This window comes from Kogia breviceps, chromosome 5, assembly GCF_026419965.1.
Source record: "Kogia breviceps isolate mKogBre1 chromosome 5, mKogBre1 haplotype 1, whole genome shotgun sequence".
In the NCBI taxonomy this organism is placed as follows: Eukaryota; Metazoa; Chordata; class Mammalia; order Artiodactyla; family Physeteridae; genus Kogia; species Kogia breviceps.
The window spans coordinates 140,698,365-140,720,891 of NC_081314.1; the positions used below are offsets into that span (position 1 = coordinate 140,698,365).

At 45.5% G+C, this 22,527-nt stretch overlaps 1 protein-coding gene across 8 annotated transcripts in view; it reads right to left on the minus strand.

The window, feature by feature from the left end:
- The window catches only part of SETD4 (SET domain containing 4), a 580,992-nt gene that overhangs the window by 506,540 nt on the left and 51,925 nt on the right, over window positions 1-22,527 (minus strand). Inside the window, exon 12 of one of the 8 annotated variants that reach the window (XM_067035063.1) lies at window positions 5,595-6,137. The exons of the other annotated variants lie outside the window; for them this stretch is intronic. The gene's annotated coding sequence lies outside the window, so the exon portion shown is untranslated. Of the gene's footprint in view, window positions 1-5,594; window positions 6,138-22,527 lie in introns of those variants that run through there. 8 annotated transcript variants of the gene reach the window in all.

Sequence of the window (22,527 nt, forward strand, 5' to 3'; positions counted from 1 at the left end):
AGGTGGGGAGAGCTGCTCTCTCCCGTACGTCCCGTCCCGCTTGAGTTGCCTGGATACCACGTGTTGTGTTCAACAGGGAACATCCATGTAATTGTTCCTCTCTGCAGTGAAACCACAAGGATTCCAAATTAGATCATATCGCTGAACCACCAGAAGGAACCTTGTGCACCTGAACTCTGCGTGGCTGGCCGGAGCTGCCCTCTGAAACCAGAGGCAGCAAGCTTTGTAATCGAGATGTTTCAGGGTCTCGCCAAACCAACCAACATCCAAGAATCCCTCCTCTTGGCAGGCGTCAGTTTCGGTGTGCTCACTCCTAATTGCTGGTGATATTAAGGAATGGATATCTGAGGTCTGATTCCCTTTCTGCAGCCAACTTGCTAACGTACATTAAAAACAGCCTCATAGGGCTTCCCTGGTGGCGCAGTGGTTGAGAATCCGCCTGCCGATGCAGGGGACACGGGTTCGTGCCCCGGTCCGGGAAGATCCCACGTGCCGCGGAGCAACTAAGCCCGTGAGCCATGGCTGCTGAGCCTGCGCGTCCGGAGCCTGTGCTCCGCAACGGGAGAGGCCACAACAGTGAGAGGCCCGCATACTGGAAAAAAAAAAAAAAAAAACAGCCTCATAAACTGTCATTTGTGGGCAGAACCATCAGTGCCCATTCCAAGACATACTTGGCTTCCACAGACTGGAAAAAAAAGAAGAAATCGGAAAAAAAATAAGCCCAGAAAGGACGCAATTATAATAAATGTAATAAATGTAATACAAGGAGTAAACTTCAAAGTTGCAGCTACCGTAGAATCTTCGGCAAATCTTAAGATTATGAAACATCATGGAAACGTTTTAAGGTATCTTTTCACGAGATCAACTTTTTTTTGTTTTGGTTCGATTTTCATTTCATAGCACTTATCACAACTGTGATTCATGAATTATGCACATAATTTTTTTATTTGATGTCCAACTCCCTGGTTATTCTGTAACTCCCTCAGTGGAGGACCCAAGACTGATTTGTTTACATTCCCTATGCCCCATATATGGATGGGCACATAGTAGGGGCTCAAAAAAATATCGATGCTATCTTTGCAATAGCACTGTGATTTCATCATCTTGATGGGTCACCTCGCTGTTTCGAAAGCACTCTGCATCATTTCACAGTTTTGTTATTAGAGTTAAGCAAGACGTTGCAGGGGTAAAGGGTACATGTTACCTCCCTGTATTTTTTTTTTTTTGCAACTTCCTGTGAATCTGTGATTATTCAAAGTCTTGGATTTCACCTAAATAGTGGAATTTCCATTTCGATCTCTCACACGCATGATGTCACAATGCTCTTGGCTTCCTGGATTTCACCAGTGTTCTCTGGGTTTGCCCAACTCTACTTCCAACAATCGGACATCCTGAGCAGCCGAGTGATAGCTAGAAGCTCATCTTTTTTTCCCTCCAACCCTTGACAGAGCACATCCCTCTGTACAACAGCTACCCATCTGAGACAGCCATCCAAAATGCCAAGTCTGATGCCAATTTTCATACCATGTATCCTTCTCTGTCTTCTCCGTACAGAGACCACCATAAAGTTATCACATGGCAGTAATTTTCAAGAAGAACTCGCTGGAACACCAAGCTTCAGGGAGAGATGTTATGTTGTTAAGCCAGTCATTCCCTCAAGAGTGTTAGTTGTTAATAAAATCCAGAACGTGTGTGTCCGGATTCCAAGTCGGTGAACCACACACTCCTAACTCTTCTTTTGCCGCGTCCGTGGCAGCCTTGTGTTACACAAAGAATCAGGCCACCACCGAGCTGCCAAGAGCCTTGGAAAACTGTACAAAGTGCACTAAAATCAACAGAAAGGCTTCCCATGTCACAGTATTTGGAAAACTTCTCACCCCTGCAAGCTCCCCCCAAAAGCCACTGGCTGAAGTCTGACACACTGGCTTGAATCGCACAATCAAGATTCAAACTTCTAAACAAAGCACTGTGCAGACATTCACTTCCCCGTGAGCCTGGGAACACGGCCCAGCCCCACTGGACGTGAGGACAGATCCCATATCTAGGGGCAGAGCTGAGTCAGGACCGCAGAGCACTCTCGGAAGTGGAGTACACCAGCAGCCTCCAGCAGCCCCGAGCTGAGCCCACTCTGGTTCTTCAGCCTCCTAATTAATGACCTTCTCTGGGAGCAAACAAAAATTCCTGCCTTGAACATTCACATCAATCTCTGTGAGTCAGAAGACAGAGGCTGTCTGGCTTTCCAACACCTTCACAGGCTCAGAGCATCGTCCTCTGTCGACCCTTGTAAAAGCAGATGGCAACAGCAGAAGTTCAAGGAGAAACAGCTTTGCAAGCTACTCCAGCAGTGACACCGGGCTACCGGGAAAGACAAAAAGAAGTAAAAGCCAGTTTTCATTGCCTCCTGGACCAAAGTGGGAGAAGAGGGAGAGAGGGCCAGGGGGAGGAGAGAGGAATGATCTTCTTTAATAAGGTAGCATGATCAAGACTGATATTCTCACTGCCAGGCAGTGAGTCCAGAGAAAGACAAACGCCCCATCCTCTCACGGATTTTTTTTTAGCAGAAAAGTAATGTCCATTGGTATAGCATTTTCAAATCAATGAAGTACTTTCACATACAGAAACTCACAAACTCTCAGCAGCCTTGAGCTATTACACCCACTTTGCAGATGAGGAATCTGAGACTCATAGCGACAGAGTAAGTGGAGACCCAGGAGAACAGTGGGACGGTCTGCAGTCAGTAGGGAGATGAAAGAAGCAGGTGAGAACTGCCTTGCTACCCTTTGGGGGAAAAACAGAATAAAGCAGAGTCTCCAGATCAGGGTGTGGGGGATTCATCTCCACCTTTGGGGTGGGCCTAGGACTCCAGAAAGGACTTCAGAGAGTTAGTTTATTCTTATTCTGACAATTCAAGAAGAAGAGTCCCTAAGCTGATCATTTCTCATTTCAGAAGTGATTCATAGAACATTGTCTCCAAAAGGAAATCCACTGAGAAATGTGAGACGAGGGAGTTATAAACAAAGGGCCCCAGCTGCTACTTGAATCGCTTACATGCCTCAAATGGGACAGGAGCTTAGGCCAAAATTTTAAAGGGCTTTACAGCAGGGCAGCTCACCTTGAGGTGACTCTGGAACACGACCCGGTCGTGGATGGAGACGCAGAAGCTCAAGCCAGGGCCTCGGTGACAACAGGAGGTCAAATCCACGACTCAGACCTCTGGCCTCAGATAATGAAAGGCAGGTGGCCACACCCTCTGGTGCTGACGGAGAAGCCCCTCTGCTCCAGGTTTCATACAGCACCCACTTTCTAAACACAGAGACACGCACCTCTGATTTCCACGTGCAGACAGATGTGGCCTTGGGGGATGGAGAAGTAGGGAGGAGAGACGAAACGGTGCAGCAGGAGAAACTGGGCCCTGATTGCTGACCTATGCTCTGTGTCCCGTCCGAACATCTCACCCTAACCCTAACCCTAGCCTGACAGAGTGCGGATGCAAGGCCAGGCTTGGCCGGGGCCCCTTGAATATGTAAAAGTAAAGCTTGGTTCCATGACCTTGGGGAAATGAGTTTTCTGTCAAGCTCAGCCTACAACTGCCTTTAGGAAACCTCTGACAAGGGTTTCCTTTGCCACGTCCGGCTGTGCTCTCTGCAGCCACACCGGTGTCCCCACAGGCCTTCGAGGAGGTGGGTACCTGCTCATTTCAAATGTACTGAATCCGGTTGACGTGTCCCAGGCTGGGCCACTTGGACTGCATTTCCCCCTTCTGGTAGAGAATCTGGGGGCACACTGCCCTGGACAGACACTGAGAGCAAAGAGTGCACTCCCCAAGTGTAAGCACCCAACGCAACCCGGAGGCTGGGAGAAGGGATGGAGTAGCAACACTGAAGAAGGCCCAGCACCCCCCACCTGGTCCCAGGTGGACCCCATGGGGCAGCAACCACCGAGCTGCCTCCCTACTGCTCTGGGACAGAGAAATACATGTGTCATTGAAGGCGCTCAAAACACACACAAACGGGATGGAGGGAAGGGGCAGCCCAGGATAGAACTTTCTTTTGATGAGACTTTGGATTCTATGTCATGTTTCAATCCGCAAGAAATTTGGTCTCACTTCATGCCCTGTGAAACAACAGAGCCTCCCTCCATTTTCCCAGCCTACTCCTCTGAAGTTTTATTCCAGATTTCTCTTTTCGTTCTAAGAGTTATAAGGAGGACCTCCCCGGCGGTCCAGTGGTTAGGACACTGTGCCTCCACTGCAGGGAGCCCGGTTCCATCCCTGGTCAGGGAACTGAGATCCCGCAAGCCATGTGGTGTGGCCACAAATAAATAAATACATAAATAAATAAAAATTTTAAAGTAAAATAAAAGTTACAACAAATTAGGCCCATTGTGTTGTCCTTTATTTATTTTTTTAATTGTGGTAAGATACACATAACATAAAATTTACCATTTTTAAGTGTGCAGTTCAGTGGCATTCGGTATATTCACATTGCTGTACAGCCATCAGCACCATCCGTCTCCGGAATGTTTTCATCACCTCAAACAGAAGCCCTGTTCCCATTAAACAATAACTCCCCACCCCACCCCCAGGCCCTGGCAACAACCATTCTGCTTTCTGTCTCTATGGCTTTGATTCCTCCAGATATACCTCATGGAAGTGGAAATCACACAGCATCTGCCCTTTTATGGCCGACTTCCTTCACTCAGCGGAATGAAAAGTAACCTTGTCGTTCATCCACGTTGCGGCAGGGGTCAGGAGTTCCTTCCTTTTCAAGGCTGGATAATATTCCGTTGTATGGATATACCACACTTCGCTTATCCAGTCATCCGTCAATGGATGCTTGGACTGCTTCCACCTTTTGGCGGTTGTGAACGATGCTGCGATAAACAAGGGCCTGCAGAGTCTGTTGGAGTTCGCTGCCCTTCCTTACAGCCGCCCAAACTGAGATAATTAGAAATGAACAGGGCATCACAGAAGACTGTCGGTTTACTATTGCGACGTCACTGCCCAAGCCCATCTGAAGCTTGGGCCCAGGGGTCTGTCTCAGCGGCTTCCAAGGCCCCAGTTCCTTTTCAGTGCCCCCCACACACATGACAACCAACCCCACAGGGCCAGCCATCGAAAAACACAGACTCCCCCCCCCAACCTTCACACAACCCAACCCTCACACACACCCAACCCTCTCACGGCCCTGATACAGCAGAGGCCCTGTTGTCTCTGGGACGTCATGGAGCGGCCTCCCACCTGCACTCCAGGACTGCAGCACTTCCCAGCCTCAGGGCATCACCCCTGGCGCCCCAGCATTTCCAACCCCGTCCCCAGCCCTCCCTAAACTGAGTGCTTTTGAAAACCAAACGCACCCTGCCTCTGTCGCGTGGACAAGGGCAGCTCCAGGTCTCCTGGACACAAAGCCCTGCTCTCCCCTCGGACATCAGAAGTAGAGAAAATATACCCCAGTAAATCATCCTGCACCATGAAGGGTTTTGTGTCCTCTCTGACTCTGGCCTCTTTGGTTCTATTTTTATTACATTAGTTCACTTTGCCTCCAAAGGGAGGAATCGATTAGAAAAACACATTTTAAATATCCTCGTAAGATTCTCCCGCTGTCCTTGGGATATAGATGCTATAGGAAGAATACGGAGAGAACGTTTAAGGAAGGAAAATGTGTCTAGAAGCTATTCTGTGGACTGGTTAGAAACAGGCTGTGCAAGTCTCATTCACAACCACAGCCACAGGGAAGATAGCGGGTATACAGGTGGTGCTCAATAAATAACTGCTGGATGAGTAGATGAATGAATGCTGGAGTCAATGGAAGGAAGAAGGGAGAGAATGGGTACCCCCGTATGCATCCGCCTTCACCTTCCACCAGCCAGGGCAAAGTGCTGCTCAGGATGGGGAGATTCGGGGAAAACAGGGATCAGTCCGATGGCTCTTGGCTCCTGGCTCATCACAAGAGCATGGGCCGAGGTGAAATTGCACAGGCAGGGGACTCCACGTGCACCTGCCCGGCTCACGGACCTTACCCAGCCTTCCTCTACGCCGTGGCCATGTGAAATGTAAGGACAAGTGCCGTGAGAATCACACAGATTAGTCAGGAAGAGCAGTGAGTCTTCCTGGATCCTCTTGACAGTGGGATGGATACCTGCGGTGACAAGAACAGGAGCGGGCAGCGGACGTCAACCTGGACTTCACCCGGCCCCCTAGGGAGGCAGACTCTTCACTCGCCGCGCGACGGACAACCCACCCTTCACACTTCGACCTGGGTAGGTAAGCATCAGACGGTCAAAGGGGGAGAAAAAGGGCGCTTTCCCACCCTTTTTAGGAAGATTCGGGAAGAAAACTCCTGCCCTACAGTATCTGTACATTGACTGGCTTTGCCAAGCCTGTGCATGGTGATGGCCACAGACTTAGACAAGATGCACAAGACAAGATGACCCAGATGACATGTTTCTGATGACATCAGAAACCAGGCCTGTTTCTCAGCAAGGTGCTGAGGAAGGAGACCAAGAGACCAAGTTTTTGTGAAGAAACGTGATCAGAAACAACAGGAAAGACACCTTCTGTGCCACCTCCTTTAGATGGGCCTTTTCCTGCAACAGGCCTGCAGTTTTTGTCATTTGAACCAGTGCATTTAGTTGTAACTCTAAAGACCCCTGGCTCTGGATCCAGCAGACTTGAACTTGATACAGGAAGCCTGGAAACCTTCCTCCCAGGAACCAGGAAGACAGGTAATCTACAAGGAGTACAAAACTGTTGCCACCTCTTAAAGAAAGGGTTGCTCTCACTTTATTTAAAACACTAGAGCACCTGCAGAAATAATTACATGCAGTAAAAACACTACTCCCCACTTCAACACAGCAACTGAGACCCAGGAGAGTCTGTCATTAAGGCCCATAAAGAAAAGAAAGGCGCATCAACATTGAGGTTTTGTGGTGAGCGGAGAGGAAGCCTCCCTAGAGTTTGCTGGTTCTGTCTCACCCGGCTACTTTATCCCAACATGGCTGTGGTTTGGTCTTCAAACAGCTTAAAAGATAAGCAAATACCCTGCCTCCCAGGTTACATGTGACTGCCCTCAGCATCCAGTGTGTTTCATGAACGCCAGCAGTACAGCAGAAAGCCACAATTCACCCACACTCAACCACAGAACCTCATCTAGAATAAACCATAACTGGGGCAGAAGATCCCACCCAAACAACAAAATCAAATTTGATTAAAAGGTGATACAGCCAGCCTCTTTCAGCCACTGATCTTTCTGATGTGGGAAATGTGAGAGTTAGGGAAATCAGCTGGGTAATCCAAACCACTATAAAACACAAGCAGGCATCACAAATGATGCCTTACCATCAGAAACAAACACTCTGAAATGGACTGACAGACTAAACGTGCACTGTCCAATTGAGTATCCCTAGACACATGTAACTATTTAATTTTTAGTTAATTACAATGAAATAAAATTTAAAATTCAACTCCCTAGTCATGCTAACCACCCGTGTCAAGTGCTCAGTGGCTACATACGGTTAGTGGCCGCCATATTGAATGACACAGGTATTAAACACTTACCAGGAAGTGTTACTGGACAGCACGGAACTAATTACTAAGAAAGGGAGAAGGAAAGGAGTTTTAAAAAGAAATAAAAGGGTTTGTTTTGTTTTGTTTTGAATCAGAAACTTAACTGTCTCCTGGGTACCTCTCTCAGAGATTCCTGAAGGCGTACTCAAACACAACACACAGAAGACTTGACATGCAACTCTAGGACTACACGAGCCAACGTTGTTCCATAAAAAGGTAGTAATAGTACAAGTGCCATGGGTAATTATTTTTGTAATTTTCATAGCTTTTTAAATAGACTGAGAACAATGCTTTCAACAAAAGGTTGGCTGGAGTTCTCATGCCCATTTTGGTAATGTGTTCTGCATATTATCATCTTTCTATTTTTGCTGTGAAAAACTAAAACAATGAAAGCTTCTAAGGTGACTCACTGTAGCTCATTTTTTTGGCAAACATTAATACTGTATTTCAATTTTTTAATTTTTTAATGCCATTTACCCAAATTTTTCATACTAAAAATTCATTTCAAGGAATACGTTTCCCTTGAATTGAAAAAAAGAATTTGTTTCCATTTGGATCTTTTCACCAGGTACGTTTTCTCTCCCTGGAGTTCCCAGAATAAAATAAAGATCAAGTCATTTAAAATGAAACTGGGTCTGCTTGATTCATTTGGCCCCAGAATGGCCAAGGAAGTAGGTGACAAGCTGAACTCTGTTTGTCCTGTTGGCTTTTCATGACTTGTGGTCCAAACTCTCAAGATTTCCAGCAATCCACCCAATTTTCCCTCTGTTCGTGGTTAATGGGATAACAGGAAAAACATAGGTTTTGAAATCAAATACCATCGATAAACTCTATGACTCTGAGCAAATTATTTATTCACACAGCGCCTGTTTACTTACCTGAAAATGAGGTTAATAACAGAAACACCACAGGCTTATTGTAAACATTGAGTCAGTGTGTGTAAATCACCTAACCTCGTCCTCAGCACACAATAATTCATCTGTATTAGTGTCATAATTATTATTGTTGCCGTCTTTCTTTCTATGGCATTGCTTTTAATACTGTATTCCTGAAAGTGACCGCCCTTAGCTTGGTCTTGAAAATCCCTCCTCTGATCTGCCCGAGGAGCATCCTAGCTATAGGCACGTAATCTAACGGTCCAAGGTCCTCCCCAAACTCAGTTCCAGCCCTGGGGTGCACCTCAGTCCAGACATTGAAACAAAGGAACATCAAGAGAAAAGTAGATTCTTTGAAATAGGTAATAAATATTGATAAATCTCTGTAAGTCGGATTAAAGAGAGAAGGCATAAATAAAAAACATTAGGAATAAAGAACAGAAACATAGATGTACAAATTTAAAAGATAGAAAATTATGAACAATTTTTGCCGATAATTTGAGAACTTAATTAAAATAGATAAATATCCAGAAAAACACTAATTGTCAAAAATGAGTATAGAAGAAATAGAAAACCTGAATGGTCCTATAAATATTTACAAAATTTAATCACTAATTTAAATTCTTTCCTCATCTGGATGATAAATACATGGGGTTTATGTTTCTATTCTCTCCACTTTTTATGGTCAAAAATTTCAAATATATGCAAAAGTAAAATTAGTAATAATAATAATTTCCCACATAGAAACGTTTCTGCAGGTAAATTCTATCAAACACTCAAGGAAGAGGAATTCTACTCTCTCATAAAATTTTTCAGATACTAGGAAAAGAGGAAACAGCACAACTCATTTTTTTTTTTTTTTTTTTTTGCGGTTCGCGGGCCTCTCACTGTTGTGGCCTCTCCCGTTGTGAAGCACAGGCTCCGGACGCGCAGGCTCAGCGGCCATGGCTCACGGGCCCAGCCGCTCCGCGGCATGTGGGATCCTCCCGGACCGGGGCACGAACCCGCGTCCCCTGCATCGGCAGGCGGATTCTCAACCACTGCGCCACCAGGGAAGCCCACAACTCATTTTTTACACTAACAAAATCTTGAAGTCAAAAGCGGACGAGGATGAGATGAGAAAGGAAATTTTAGGCCGGAGGAGCTACCCTGGGAACTGGCGTGTGTCCATGCAGAGGTTGAACTCCATGGTGAACTTGCCCTTCAATTAAAAGAAAGCCACATTTTACATTAAAAGCTTTATCATCCTTCACCTTTTACACTGTGATTTATTGTAATTAAACTCCGGTCCTTCCATTAACACCTGATAAATCCACACACTTGAGGGTTGTGTTGTGGACGAAAGTGAAGAATAAAGCCTGTGCTGTACCCACCGCCCTGGCTCCCAGAGACCCAGAGAGCACATGAGGGGCCTCTAGCCTGTGTGTTCCAGGTGGAAGTCATAAACAGAGTGAGGGGTGAGGATGTAGGCGACTCCTATTGGCTTTTTCACTGTTCAGGTTCCATCTCCAGGTGACTACTCAATGAAATGATCTGATGTGGATAAATCTTATGAATCAGCCAGGGACACCCCACAGCAGCCTCACGGCCATAGCTCAGGACAGCTGGATGCCTTTCCCCTCCCCCTCTCATCAGACGCAAAGTCCAGTCCTCACTGCCCCTCCGACAAAGGTGTGACATAAGAAACATCAGAGGTTTGAGCTATCAACTACTTCACTCCTCTGTCTCTCCTGCTGGCATTGTGTGACCTCATTTGTATCATTAGCCTAACCACACAGTGTCTTGCTAAGTGAGACCAATTTTAGTAACTTCAGGAACTAACATTCTCTTGCAGTCAGTAATTTCCCATTTTCCAAGGCTAGATCATTTTGAACAGAGCCAGGTAAGCGCGGATGGGCATGAGGTGTTTAAGGGACTGTGAAATTATCAGGCTGATTGAGGTGGAGAGTAATTTGGGGAGTACTGAAAGGTAAGTTTAGTTATACCAAGCTAGACCAAGATGAGGGTGATTTTACTTGTTTGAATAAGCCAAGGGGTTTTCCAGCTTCTTTTTAGCAACAGTGCAGTTTTTATAGATTCTTTTTTTTTTAGAAGAGATAATGAGGGTTCTTTTTCTCTTTTTTTTTTTTTGGCTGCGTTGGGTCTTGGTTGCTATGTGTGGGCTTTCTCTAGTTGCAGCGAGTGGCGGCTACTCTTCATTGCAGTGCACAGCCTTCTCATTGCAGTGGCTTCTCTTGTTACGAAGCATGGGCTCTAGGCACGCAGGCTTCAGTAGTTGTGGCACGCGGGCTCAGCAGTTGCGGCACACGGGCTTAGTTGCTCCGCGGCATGTGGGATCCTCCCAGACCAGGGATCGAACCTGTGTCCCCTGCATTGGCAGGAGGATTCTTAACCACCGCACCACCAGGGAAGTCCAGGAACAGTGCAATTTTGATTAATGAAATTTTATGTAGGTCTTCAATATATAAAATCGATCAAATCAGAGCTGGTCTTCTTATAGTAGGAGGATGGAGATTCAGGGATTCACCCACTGGACCTTCTTGTATCCTCTCAGTCAGCCCCACCCCCAGACCCTAGACCCCAGCCCTCAGCACTGTGGGCTCTGGGCACACGGCTCAGAATCCACTGCCATGGGCCCTAAATGTCAACTTAAAACCTTCGCCATAAAGTCATACATAATTTAGAGGCAGGAGGTTTATGTAAACCAAACCCTTCATTTTGCCAATGAGGAAACAGTGGGAAGAAGGGCCTTCCTGACTTGTCTGAAGTTCACAGCTATTCAACGGCAGAGGCAAACAGAGTGTATACGCACCCCGATCCCTACCTCCTCCTATTTCTACCACATCCCACTGATGCAATTAAATAGAATTGAAAAATTTTTTTTTTCTGGCTGCATTGGGTCTTTGTTGTTGCGCGTGGGCTTTCTCTAGTTGCGGTGAGCAGGGGCTACTCTCCGTTGAGGTGCACGGGCTTCTCATTGCGGTGGCTTCTCTTGTTGTGGAGCACGGGCTGTAGGCGCGCGGGCTTCAGTAGTTGTGGCTCACGGGCTCTAGAGCGCAGGTTCAGTAGTTGTGGTGCAGGGGCTTAGTTGCTCTGTGGCATGTGGGATCTTCACAGATCAGGGCTCAAATCCATGTCCCCTGCATTGGCAGGCGGATTCTTAACCACTGCGCCACCAGGGAAGTCCCAGAATTGAAATTTTTGAACTTGCATCCACTAATGACTCCTATATTATTACCTGTCCCCATATCTGAATGATATGTGTACATATTTCTGCACAGTTCTAAGGATATGTGAAGCTGAAGTCCTTGCTAGGCTGTAGATGAAGCTTGTGGAGATGGCTGGACCACCCAGACAGGTGTCATCCACTAAGTATCAAGGGGGCCCGAAGCCTCCCAGAAATTACTTTAATGTGTGTTGAAACTGAGGACAGGAAGCACAGGGTGAAGTAAGGAGAATCAGTAGAAGGTAGGAATAGGAGAGACTGTGAGGTTCCCTAGGAAAGAGCAACCATGTGGGATAAAGGGATGGATCTTAGGGGCCAATTTCACCAACAGGACCTAAGGGACAGAGGGGAACGGTGATTCCAGGTGTGACAAATGCGTCTCCCTAGATGCTGCCCCAAACTCAGCCACGATGACAGTATGTACATGACTTGGGAAAGAAAAAGGGGTATGGAATACAAACACGTAAGACAACTGTAAGTCCTAAAAGAGACCGCACCCAGCCTCTCCGCAGAAGGACCCCCTCCAGAAGACAGAGGTTGGAAAGGTGTTCATTACCAGTAAGAGGGGAGTGAACCTCAGGACATGACAAGACCCAGAGGCAACAGACACCGTCTTTTTCCCCCACTCCTACTCGCCACCCCACCCGCAAACAAGTATCAGCAGCCTGAAGGAATCTTAGAGCAGACTTGGAGTTCCAAACGGCAAGCTCTCTCTGCAAGTCCAATGTATAAATCTACAGAAAACAACACTAACAGGCCCTGCTTGTGCCCCATGACAGTGCCTGGGACCAGTCACCATGGTGGGAAGGACAAGGTACCACGAGTGGCCCACAGCTGAGTCAGATGCCCACAGGCCAGACAGCGACACATGATGATGGGGGAGGAAGGGCAGGACCCCAGAGGGGAACAGAAGTGCTGTTGTCGGAGGGATGGGTGCGAAACAGACCAGAACAGCAGATATTCACCAAGATTCTTAGCTTGAGAAATTTCTAGACCATTGCCTCAAGATCAAGAATTAAAGGATGGGAATAAGCTAAAGTCATTTTAGAGAGGAGTATCTGAAAAAGAAGACACAAAGATGAAAATGGGGGCTTCCCTGGTGGTGCAGTGGTTAAGAATCCGCTGGCCATTGCAGGGGACATGGGTTCGATCCCTGGTCTGGGAACAGCCCAGGTGCCGAGGAGCAACTAAGCCCTTGAGCCACAGCTACTGAGTCCACGTGCCACAACTACTGAAGCCTGCACGCCTAGAGCCCGTGCTCCGCAACAAGAGAAGCCACTGCAGTGAGAAGCCTGTGCACCAAAACAAAGAGTAACCCCTGCTCCCTGCAACCAGAGAAAGCCCGCGCACAGCAACGAAGACCCAACACAGCCAAAAATAAATAAATAAATAAATTTATTTAAAAAAAAAAAAAAAAAAAAAAAAGATGAGAATTTAAGAAGGTAACTGTCACATCTGAGGGGATAATAAAGAAAAAGATAAGGAGCTAAGCCAACCAAAGACAAAAGTGCAGGAATGAAGATAAAAGGAATAAACTAAAGAATAATCAAAGTTACCATGTGGTCTCACCTCCTAGCGCTACATACATTGTTTCATTTTATCCTCCTAACAGCCCTGCACTGTGGAGTACCTCCCCCGCTCCTGCCCGTTCCCCCACCACCCTGTGAGAGCTGAGAAATCTGGCTTTCATAAGGTCAAATATACCAAGGTCATTCAGCTGGTTATGCGGCAGAATTGTTCATCAAACCTAGGTCGGAAGACCCAAAACCTCTCCCACCACCTTTCAGGTCTCTCTGCCCCCTCACGCCCACCCCCAGCACCCTCCTACACCACACTGTCTCCCTGTAGAGCCTGGGTGGGCTCTTCAGGGGATACCGGGCAGGAGGGAGGACTCCCCTACGGGGACATGGGCATCATCTGGGCACGGATGGCTTGGCAATTAAATGGAGGCATGAAGGCCAAGAACAAAAAACAAACAAACAAAAATTGGGGAGCTGGTGCAAACGTTTTTGAAAATATACAATAATAGTCACATTAGAGGCTAGTGAATCAATCCCGACTTAGGGTGTCACCGAAGGAAGAGAACAGAGTTGGGAAAGCAGGAAGTGAGTCTCAGACACTAATGCTGAAAGCGCCTCTGGGTCCTTGTTACACTGCACCTTCTGGGTCCTCATCCAGAGATTCGGATTCTTTGGGCCTGAGGTGAAGCCCAAGAACGGCAGCTTCAACAAGCACCAGGGATTCTGAGGCAGAACAGCGTTCAGAAACACTGGGGAGAGACGAGGGAGAACTAAGGATAGCAAAGCGTGGTAAAAATGGGAGAAAGAGGTACGTGTTCTAACACTGTGAGAACTGGAAAAGAGGAAAAAGAAACGTGTCCAAGGCCACCGCTAAACCCACTTACCTGCATTTGAAGATGGATGTAGTCTTTGTCCCAGAAAGGGAATATTCTGGAAGAGCCAGGCAACTGATAAAGGGACGGGGGGAGGGAGAGGTACCTCCTGCATCACTAAGTGGCAAAGGACCAAACCTAAGCTAAGGCTTAAAATAATTATTAATACTTGATCTAAGGTTATAAAAGAGTAAGGAAAGAAAATAAGAGGAAAGAATGCACTAAGTCAACGTTATTGATTTACACTCTGAAAGAAATGCCAGAACTATTATTTAGATGTCAAAATAACTCCAAGAAGAGTACAGGGCGGTTTTGAACATTTGAAACCAAATACCTGCCTTCTTTGAGATGGGGCTTTCAGACAGAGAGCCTCCTTAAATACCACTGCGATGTTCTGAACGGATCACATTTCCCCTTCAAAGGTTATACCACTTTAAATTATAAGCAATTTCAGAAAGAACAAGTCGTTGTCCTACTTTGAGTCCCCTTCTCTTAAAAGCATGTTTTGACTAAGATTAATTTATAGCCCAAGGAGATCTGGGGAAAGGAAAAAGCCTTGAAATTGCAAGTAAAAATAACTAAGAATTCCGGCCGCTTCTGAAATATTGAGTGACACTGTTTTGGGAACAGGACCAGAACTGCACAGAGCTACAGGTAAATGGGCCGACTGTGGGATGTGCAGTACCCAGTAGACACTTGAAGGGGAAAATTCTAGCTGGATGGCATGGGCAGGGAGGACTACTACGTGAGAAAGACAAATACTATATGATATCACTTACATGTAGAATCTAAATTTTTTTTAAAACATACAAATGAACTTGTTTACAAGACAGACCCACAGACACAGAAAACAAACTAGAGGTTACCAAAGTGGAAAGGAGGGGAAGAAAAAAATATGGAATTTGGGATTAACATATACACACTACTGTATGTAAAACAGATAATCTATAAGGACCTACTGTCTAGCACAGGAAACTATACTCAATATTTTGTTATAACCTATAAGGGAAAAGAATCTGAAAAAGAATCTATATATCTGAATCACTCTGCTGTACACCTGAAACAAACACAACATTGTAAATCAACTGTACTTCAATTTCAAAAAGTAAAAAAGCATCTCTTTGTGCTTTTTTTCTGTTTTCTTTGTGCACGTGAACAAGTTCTTCATCTTTTTTTTTTTTGCGGTACGCGGGCCTCTCACTGTTGTGGCCTCTCCCGTTGCGGAGCACAGGCTCCAGACGCTCAGGCCCAGCGGCCATGGCTCACGGGCCCAGCCGCTCCGCGGCATGTGGGATCCTCCCGGACCGGGGCACGAACCCGTGACCCCTGCATCTCATGCAGGCTCTCAACCACTGCACCACCAGGGAAGCCCGAAGCTCTTCATCTTTCACTTCCATAACACTTGCTCTACCAAATCAATAAAACTCATTATTAAGTGAAGGGACCCCAGAAGAGCCTACACAGCCGACAGAACTAGGGTTCATTCACCCACCAAAGGAAGAAAAACTTCTTATACTTCTCATCTTTTGCACATAGTCACTTTGGTAATTCCATTTTCCACCATTTTTTTTGATTCTTCAGATGCAAATTACTGAAGGGAAAAGATGTTTTCTGTGGGATAGGGGATTAAGTACTTGCATTGTGGCTTTGATCTGTTGGGAGAATTTCCTGAGTCCTGGCCCAACACTTATTTCCTTAATAAGAGGATCTATTAGCCTGCCTGGGCTGCCATAACAAAATCCCACAGCTAAATGGCTTAAACAACAGGCATTTATCTTCTCACAGTTCTGGAGCCTGGAAGTCCAAGATCACAGTGTCAGTAGGTTTGGTTTTTCCTGAGGCCTCTCTGCTTGGCTTGCAGACTGCCATCTTCTCACTGTGTCCTCACATGGCCTTTCCCTGTGCACACATCCCTGATGTCTTTACCTCTTCTTAGGGAACCACCAGTCCAATTGGAAGAGGGCCCACCCTCATGACTTTATTGTATTAGTGGCGTCTTGCAGAGAAACAGAACCAATACAATAGAAGAAGATACTTATTATAGTAATTGGCTCACATGGTTAAGGAGGCCAGGAAGTCCCACAATCTGCTGCCTGCAAGCTGGAGACCCAGGAGAGCCAGTGGTGTAATTCTGTTGAGTTCAAAGGCCTGAGAATCAAGGGGCTGGTGATGTACGTCCCGATCGGAGTCCAAAACCAAGAGAACCAAGAGTGCCAATATCTGAGGTCAGGAGAAGATGAATGTCTCAGCTCAGGCGGAAAGTGGATCCACTCTTCCTCTGTCTTTTAGTTCTATTTAGGCACTCATTGAGCAGGATGGTGCCTACCCACACTGGGGAGGGCAAGCTGCTTTACGGAGCTCACCAATTCAAATGCTAGTCTCCTCTAGAACACTCTCAGACACATCCAGAAAGAATGTTTTACCAACCGCCGCAGCATCCCTTCTCTGAGTCAAGCTGACATATAAAATTAACCATCACACTCATTTAGCCTTAATTATCTCCTTAAAGATCCTATCTCCAAACACAGTCACACTGAGGGTTAGAGCTTCAACATATGAATCTGTGGGAACACAGTGCAGACCATAACAGAAGATATACCAGAAATATTAACAGAACCAACTGTTAAAATGCTGTAGAATGGGGACTTCCCTGGTGGCAGTGGTTAAGAATCTGCCTGCCAATGCAGGGGACACAGGTTCGAGCCCTGGTCCAGGAAGATCCCACATGCCATGGAGCAACTAAGCCCATGCACCACAACTACTGAGCCTATGCTCTAGAGCCAGCAAGCCACATCTACTGAGCCTGTGTGCTGCAACTACTGAAGCCCGTGAGCCTAGAGCCCATGCTCCACAACAAGAGAAGACACCACAGTGAGAAGCCACAATGAAGAGTAGCCCCCTCTCGCCACAACTAGAGAAAGCCCACGCGCAGCAACGAAGACCTAACGCAGCCAAAAATAAAATGAATTAATTTTTTTAAATGCTGTAGAATGATGGAGAAGTTTAAGGTATTACTCTCTTTTAACTTGACCCATAAAGCCATCAATGTACAAATACCATGGGTTAAACCATACCCCTGAAATAAATCAACTATCTATCCACCTATCTATCTACCTACCTATCGATCGATCGATAGGTAGATAGATATAATAAAAGCACTACATTTATGGAAAGTAAATCTCTTCCTAACCTCTATCTTTTAATATAATTTAAAGGGGCTTCCCTTCCACCAGAAACCCTTGGACATTCATTTCAGATCCAAATGATAAAGTAAGTCAAAATATATATCTTAGAAACCATCTGTATTTAGCTTCTGATGGGGAAAAAATGCAGATACAGCATTTAGTAAATAAGAGACAAGGGCTTTTCACACAATGTCCTTATGATCTGAAAAACTGCTGTTGTTAAATTTAATAGCCGTTATTATTTCAATAAGCAATGAGACAATCCAGAAGGCACTCAGTCCAAGATCATAAAATCTATGTAAATCATCAGATGTGACTAGCCAATGAGGGAACTACAGCTTCCGGCACTGAATCACTATTGGTCCATGGTACTTATTATTTTTCTTCCTCAAGATGCATGACTCTACAACTCCCTGAGGACTGACAAATATCTGTTCCGCAAATGAGATAACACAGCCAAGGGGCAGGTCAGAACATGGGATCATGGAAAGGAGGGATAAGGTCCAGGACGCAGCATCTTAAAACACATTTAACCAAAACCTAGAGAGAGATTTTTTTCTGAACCTCAGAGTCACCAACCTTTTTTGCAGCTCATGACATTTCTATCAGCTGCCCCACACCTGACATCATCAAAGTAACAACGTGCCAGAGCCTTCTTAACCAATACTGTTAGCTTAAATTTCCCATATGTCTTTTCATTCTTTATCATTTTCTCCCTGTTTCCAGCATTGTGTTACTTTCTATTAAGTCCCCAAGCCATGCTACTTCGTATGACTAAATCTTCATGCAATAATAGGTTCTGAACTTCCATGGAAGTTTTCTTTCAACTTCTCTGCCGTTGGAGTGTTAATGTGATGACGATCTACTAATAATTATTAGCAAAATGGGATGGCAGGGGGAAAGGTACAGTTGTGAGGGGAACACAAGAAGGGATAACCCATAGAACAGATTTCTCTGTAGTAAAGATTATCTGTAGATTTATGATATATTTTACCATAAGATATCTGACTCAACACAAATATGACTGGTAGCAGCATCATAACTGGAGAAACCCTCACTTAACACTTCCTCTAAACTGGGAAGAATCATGGCCAAGTTCTTTGTGTCAATGACATGCAAGCTCTGAGGCGCTTCCACAGATAGGACCTACTCTGTCCAATTTCTTTCCTGGTTGCTGTTCCCAAAATAGTAACCAAAACAGCATATTATAGGTCAGGACCTACATTCTCCTGTTGCTTAAAATAGTAAATTGTATTTTACTTCAGTAAGGAATATTTAAGGTGAGCAGTACAAAACATCATATTACATTAAACTGTCCAGAGGAAACCATCGGATCACTTGGTTTAGAGTGAAGGCGGCCTGAATGGTTCCCTCAGGTCGACTCAAGTTTAGACAACCTTATTCCTCACTCTAGGGTCTGGCCTCCTATGACTTTGAGCATTTTTTCTAGAAAACTTGTCATTGTAACTTCTTTCTCTGCCACTTTGAGAGACATATAATCTTTTTTAAAGCCTGTTGCTAGTTTTACAACCCAGGGATGTCTTTCTCAAGGACCTGGGAGCCACTCCCTTAACATGTAATCATCAAGGAAGAGACTGCCCTATCTCCCAGTCTCTGTTGGGAGGGTGGGAGCCTAATCTGACGGTCTTAATCACAGAGAAAAACATTTGCAAACCCAGGAAATAACTCAGTGTGCTGGACACATCCCATTGATCAACCTCCCTGTTAACTTTCTCCAGTGTATTTCCACTAGCTCATGCCAGCTCTTTAAACACCCCCTGCCCTTTACTGCAGTAGAGTTGAAGTCAGACTTAGTTCTAGTCTCTCTCCCCTATTGCAATAGCCTTGAATAAAATCCCCCTAGCCTGTTTAACTTGGTATACTGCAATTTTTGCTTTGACAAGGGTTTATCATTTCTATAACTCTGCTCTTTATGGAAAAAAGGTAAAAGTTACTTATTTCACAATTAACAAAGGATCCATAATTTCTTCAGGGTATCCTGTCTATAAGACATCTATTGCAAATTGCCGGCAAGCTGTTTGAGAAGTACGTATATATTTGTTTATAGGGACCTCTACTGATATTCTTCATCATCATTATTCAACAAATAGTTATTGGAAATTATGCCTGGTCCTAGGGCTGCACTGGGAAGCATGCAGACACAATCCCAGCCTGCAGGAAACTTCATTCCAGCGTCAGTGTTACAAGGGTAGCAGTTTGGAGAGCATTAATATGCTTTTCTCTTTTGCTTTTCTCTTTGCTCTGATCTTTGGAGACATCCGTCTGCTTGGGAGGGGAAATGAGAATTATATAAGGAAAGCAAAGAGACAGGCCAAGGTAATATTCACCTTCATGCATTAACAATGATGATTTCACAGCAAGAGATAACCTTTCAGGCTGGGCTGCTGACCAGAGAAAGGATGCCCAGCTTTCCTTGTCTCCCCATTAGTGTATCAAGAGCCAGGCCTGGAGGACTAAACCATGGAGAGTTTATAAGGGAGACCTAGACAGAACCTGCCCCTTCTGGGCCTGGGGGAAATGTGGTGAGGAGAAAGGAACCAAGAGGCAGGAGGTCAAAACAACTGCCCTGGTCCATTCTTGCTGCTACAGCAAAAATACCATAGATTGGGTGGCTTAGAGGACAAACATTTAAAGCTCCCAGTTGTAGAGGCTGGGAAGTCTGGGATCAGGGATCCATTTTCTCGTTGTGTCCTCACATAGCAAAGGGAGAGACAGGAAGCTCTGGTCTCTTCCTCTTACAAGGGCACCAATCCCATTATGGGGGTTCCACTCTCAGAGGCTCATCTAAACCCAACCACTTCTCAAAGGCACAAAACCATCACACTGGAGGGTAAGCTTTCAACATATGAATGTGCAGAGGGGCACAAACACGCAGTCCAAACCTACAAGCCAACAGGTGTGCTATCGTTCAAGTGAGGATACCCAGGACAGGGAGTTCTGGCTTTACTACATGTGTCAGGCTATGAAGGAGCCACCTTACAGGCCGCCCCATATTCCAATCCAGGGCCCAGACACACCCTAAGAATTCTGGCAGCACAAAAAGCAGGGTCGTTCTGAAGGACGCCTTGAAGACCAGCTGTCCTGGGCCACACGGATCCCTGGCCTGGGGCCAGCTAGAGAGTCAGGCTCAGGGGTCTGCAGACAGCAAAAGCCAGCAAGGGAGAAATAGCAGATGTGTCCCAGAGGTACTGCCTGGGCCCACAGAACAGACTGCAAGTTCACCAGTTCCAGGCAGGAGAACCACCACAGACAGCAGAGCACTAAACACACCAACACCCCTCCCACCCAAAGCCACTGTAGGCAAAAGACCAAGAGAGACCACTGGAGCAAATTTCACTTTAGGCTGTTTCCTAAATGAGCTCTTTAAACTCAACTGTGGCCTTTTAAATTAGATTGGATGAGAGGATATAAACTGGACGGGACTAAAAGCAAAATTTTACCCAATAACCCGTCGGGGGGGGGGGGGCTCACGGAGGACGAGGTCATGCGGCCAGAATGAAGGCATCACATTTTCTCTGCACTGAAACTGACGCCCCTGCACAACAGCCAGGCCAGGCTGCACACCGAGGTATACGCCATCCTTGCAGCAGCCCTCGGACATCAGTGCCCTGCTTGTCCACATTTACAGATGAGGAAAGGAAGGCACGGCATGGATATAAACTTTCCATGGCCACAGAACTAGTGAGTGGTGCATCAGGACCCAATCCCAGGTCAAGGCTGGGGGCCAGGCTGGAACCCACGCTTATAATCCATGCCCCACACGGCCCCTGATCAGAGTACAGTTAAGCAAGAAGCCCAGGTCATTAAAGCAAAAGGAAGACACCATACAAAGCTTTCGTAACGAAGCATCAAGCAAAAGTGCTCTACCAGACGGCAAAGCTACATGACTTCAAAGCGCCCCGTGTCAGGTGACGCGATCCGCCCTCAAAACTGAAAAACAAGAAACAAAAGCAAACAAAAAAACACAGCAGCAGCAATAATTAAAGGTGAGATGAGAACAGCTAAAGGGAAAAGGCAAGCTGGAAGAGGTTTCCTGTGAAGAGTTGTGTTTTTAGGGAAAGAAAGGGAGAAGAATGATTTTTCTTTCCGTGACTGGATCAAACTCTGAGGTCTGAGTAAAGAAATGACCTTGAGCCACAGCAGAGAATAATAAAAGACAATTTCCAGTAAGCATGCTAGCTCAAATGAATGATTTACTTTTTATTTTTAAGCTCAATTCAGTAGAGATTTACATGCATTAGGTTACGGTGATTAACATTTGAAACTTGACCGTGAAATAATCTTTACATTGTAAATTCTTAATGATCAAAACAATGTTCTCAGTGATTAAAACATATTAGTAATTAATGATTAAAGGAGAAAATTGCAAATATACACTCCTAAAATCTCAAGGCTTTTAAAAAACCATTTGTACAAATGACTGGACAGTTTTTACAAAAAAAAAAAAAAAAAAAAAAAAAAAAAAAACCAGCTTCCATCTGATTCTCAGTTTCATCCTCAATCCAACAACAACAAAAATGATACTTCTCTGCCTCTTCTGTTGTCTTGCAAACTAGAAATGTACAGAACTACCTTTGATCCCATCAAAGCCAAAGAAAAAAAATTGTCCCATGATAATCTGTAACATGAAGACATAATCCCAAGAACTTTCTTAAGTAAGGTTAATAAAAGGTCAGTGGTTTTGATGATCATTTGTCTTTAAAAAAAATCATTTTGTAAAACAGTTTAATAACATATAGTCAGGACACCGTCTTCGAGCTCCACCTAACAACCACGAGTGATGCTCAAACTGGTAACAGGACAAGTGGAACTTACCCAGCCAACTGGATTTGCCTGAACAATTTTTCCTGAGTAATCAGGTTTCAAGAAATAATTATATCTCATTACATAGATAAAAAAATTCAACCAGGTATCGGTCCCGCAGCTTTCCTTAACTTGGATGCTCTTCCCTGGAATAGATTTCCTCCCGATAGAAGGAACCCACAAATGTGTACAAGCCAGTGCTGACTGTGGCTTCCACTGGCCAAGGACCAGGACAAGGGCTTCTCAGTACACTGGCCTCCCAAGGGATGATCACACCTAGCCAACTCTCTTGGAGAAGATGAAAAAGTATCCCCTACACTCTCCTTGTCTGTGAGGTCTCATCAGAAGTGACAATGGGGCTTCCCTGGTGGCGCAGTGGTTGAGTCCGCCTGCCAACGCAGGGGACACGGGTTCGTGCCCCGGTCCGGGAAGATCCCACATGGCACGGAGCGGCTGGGCCC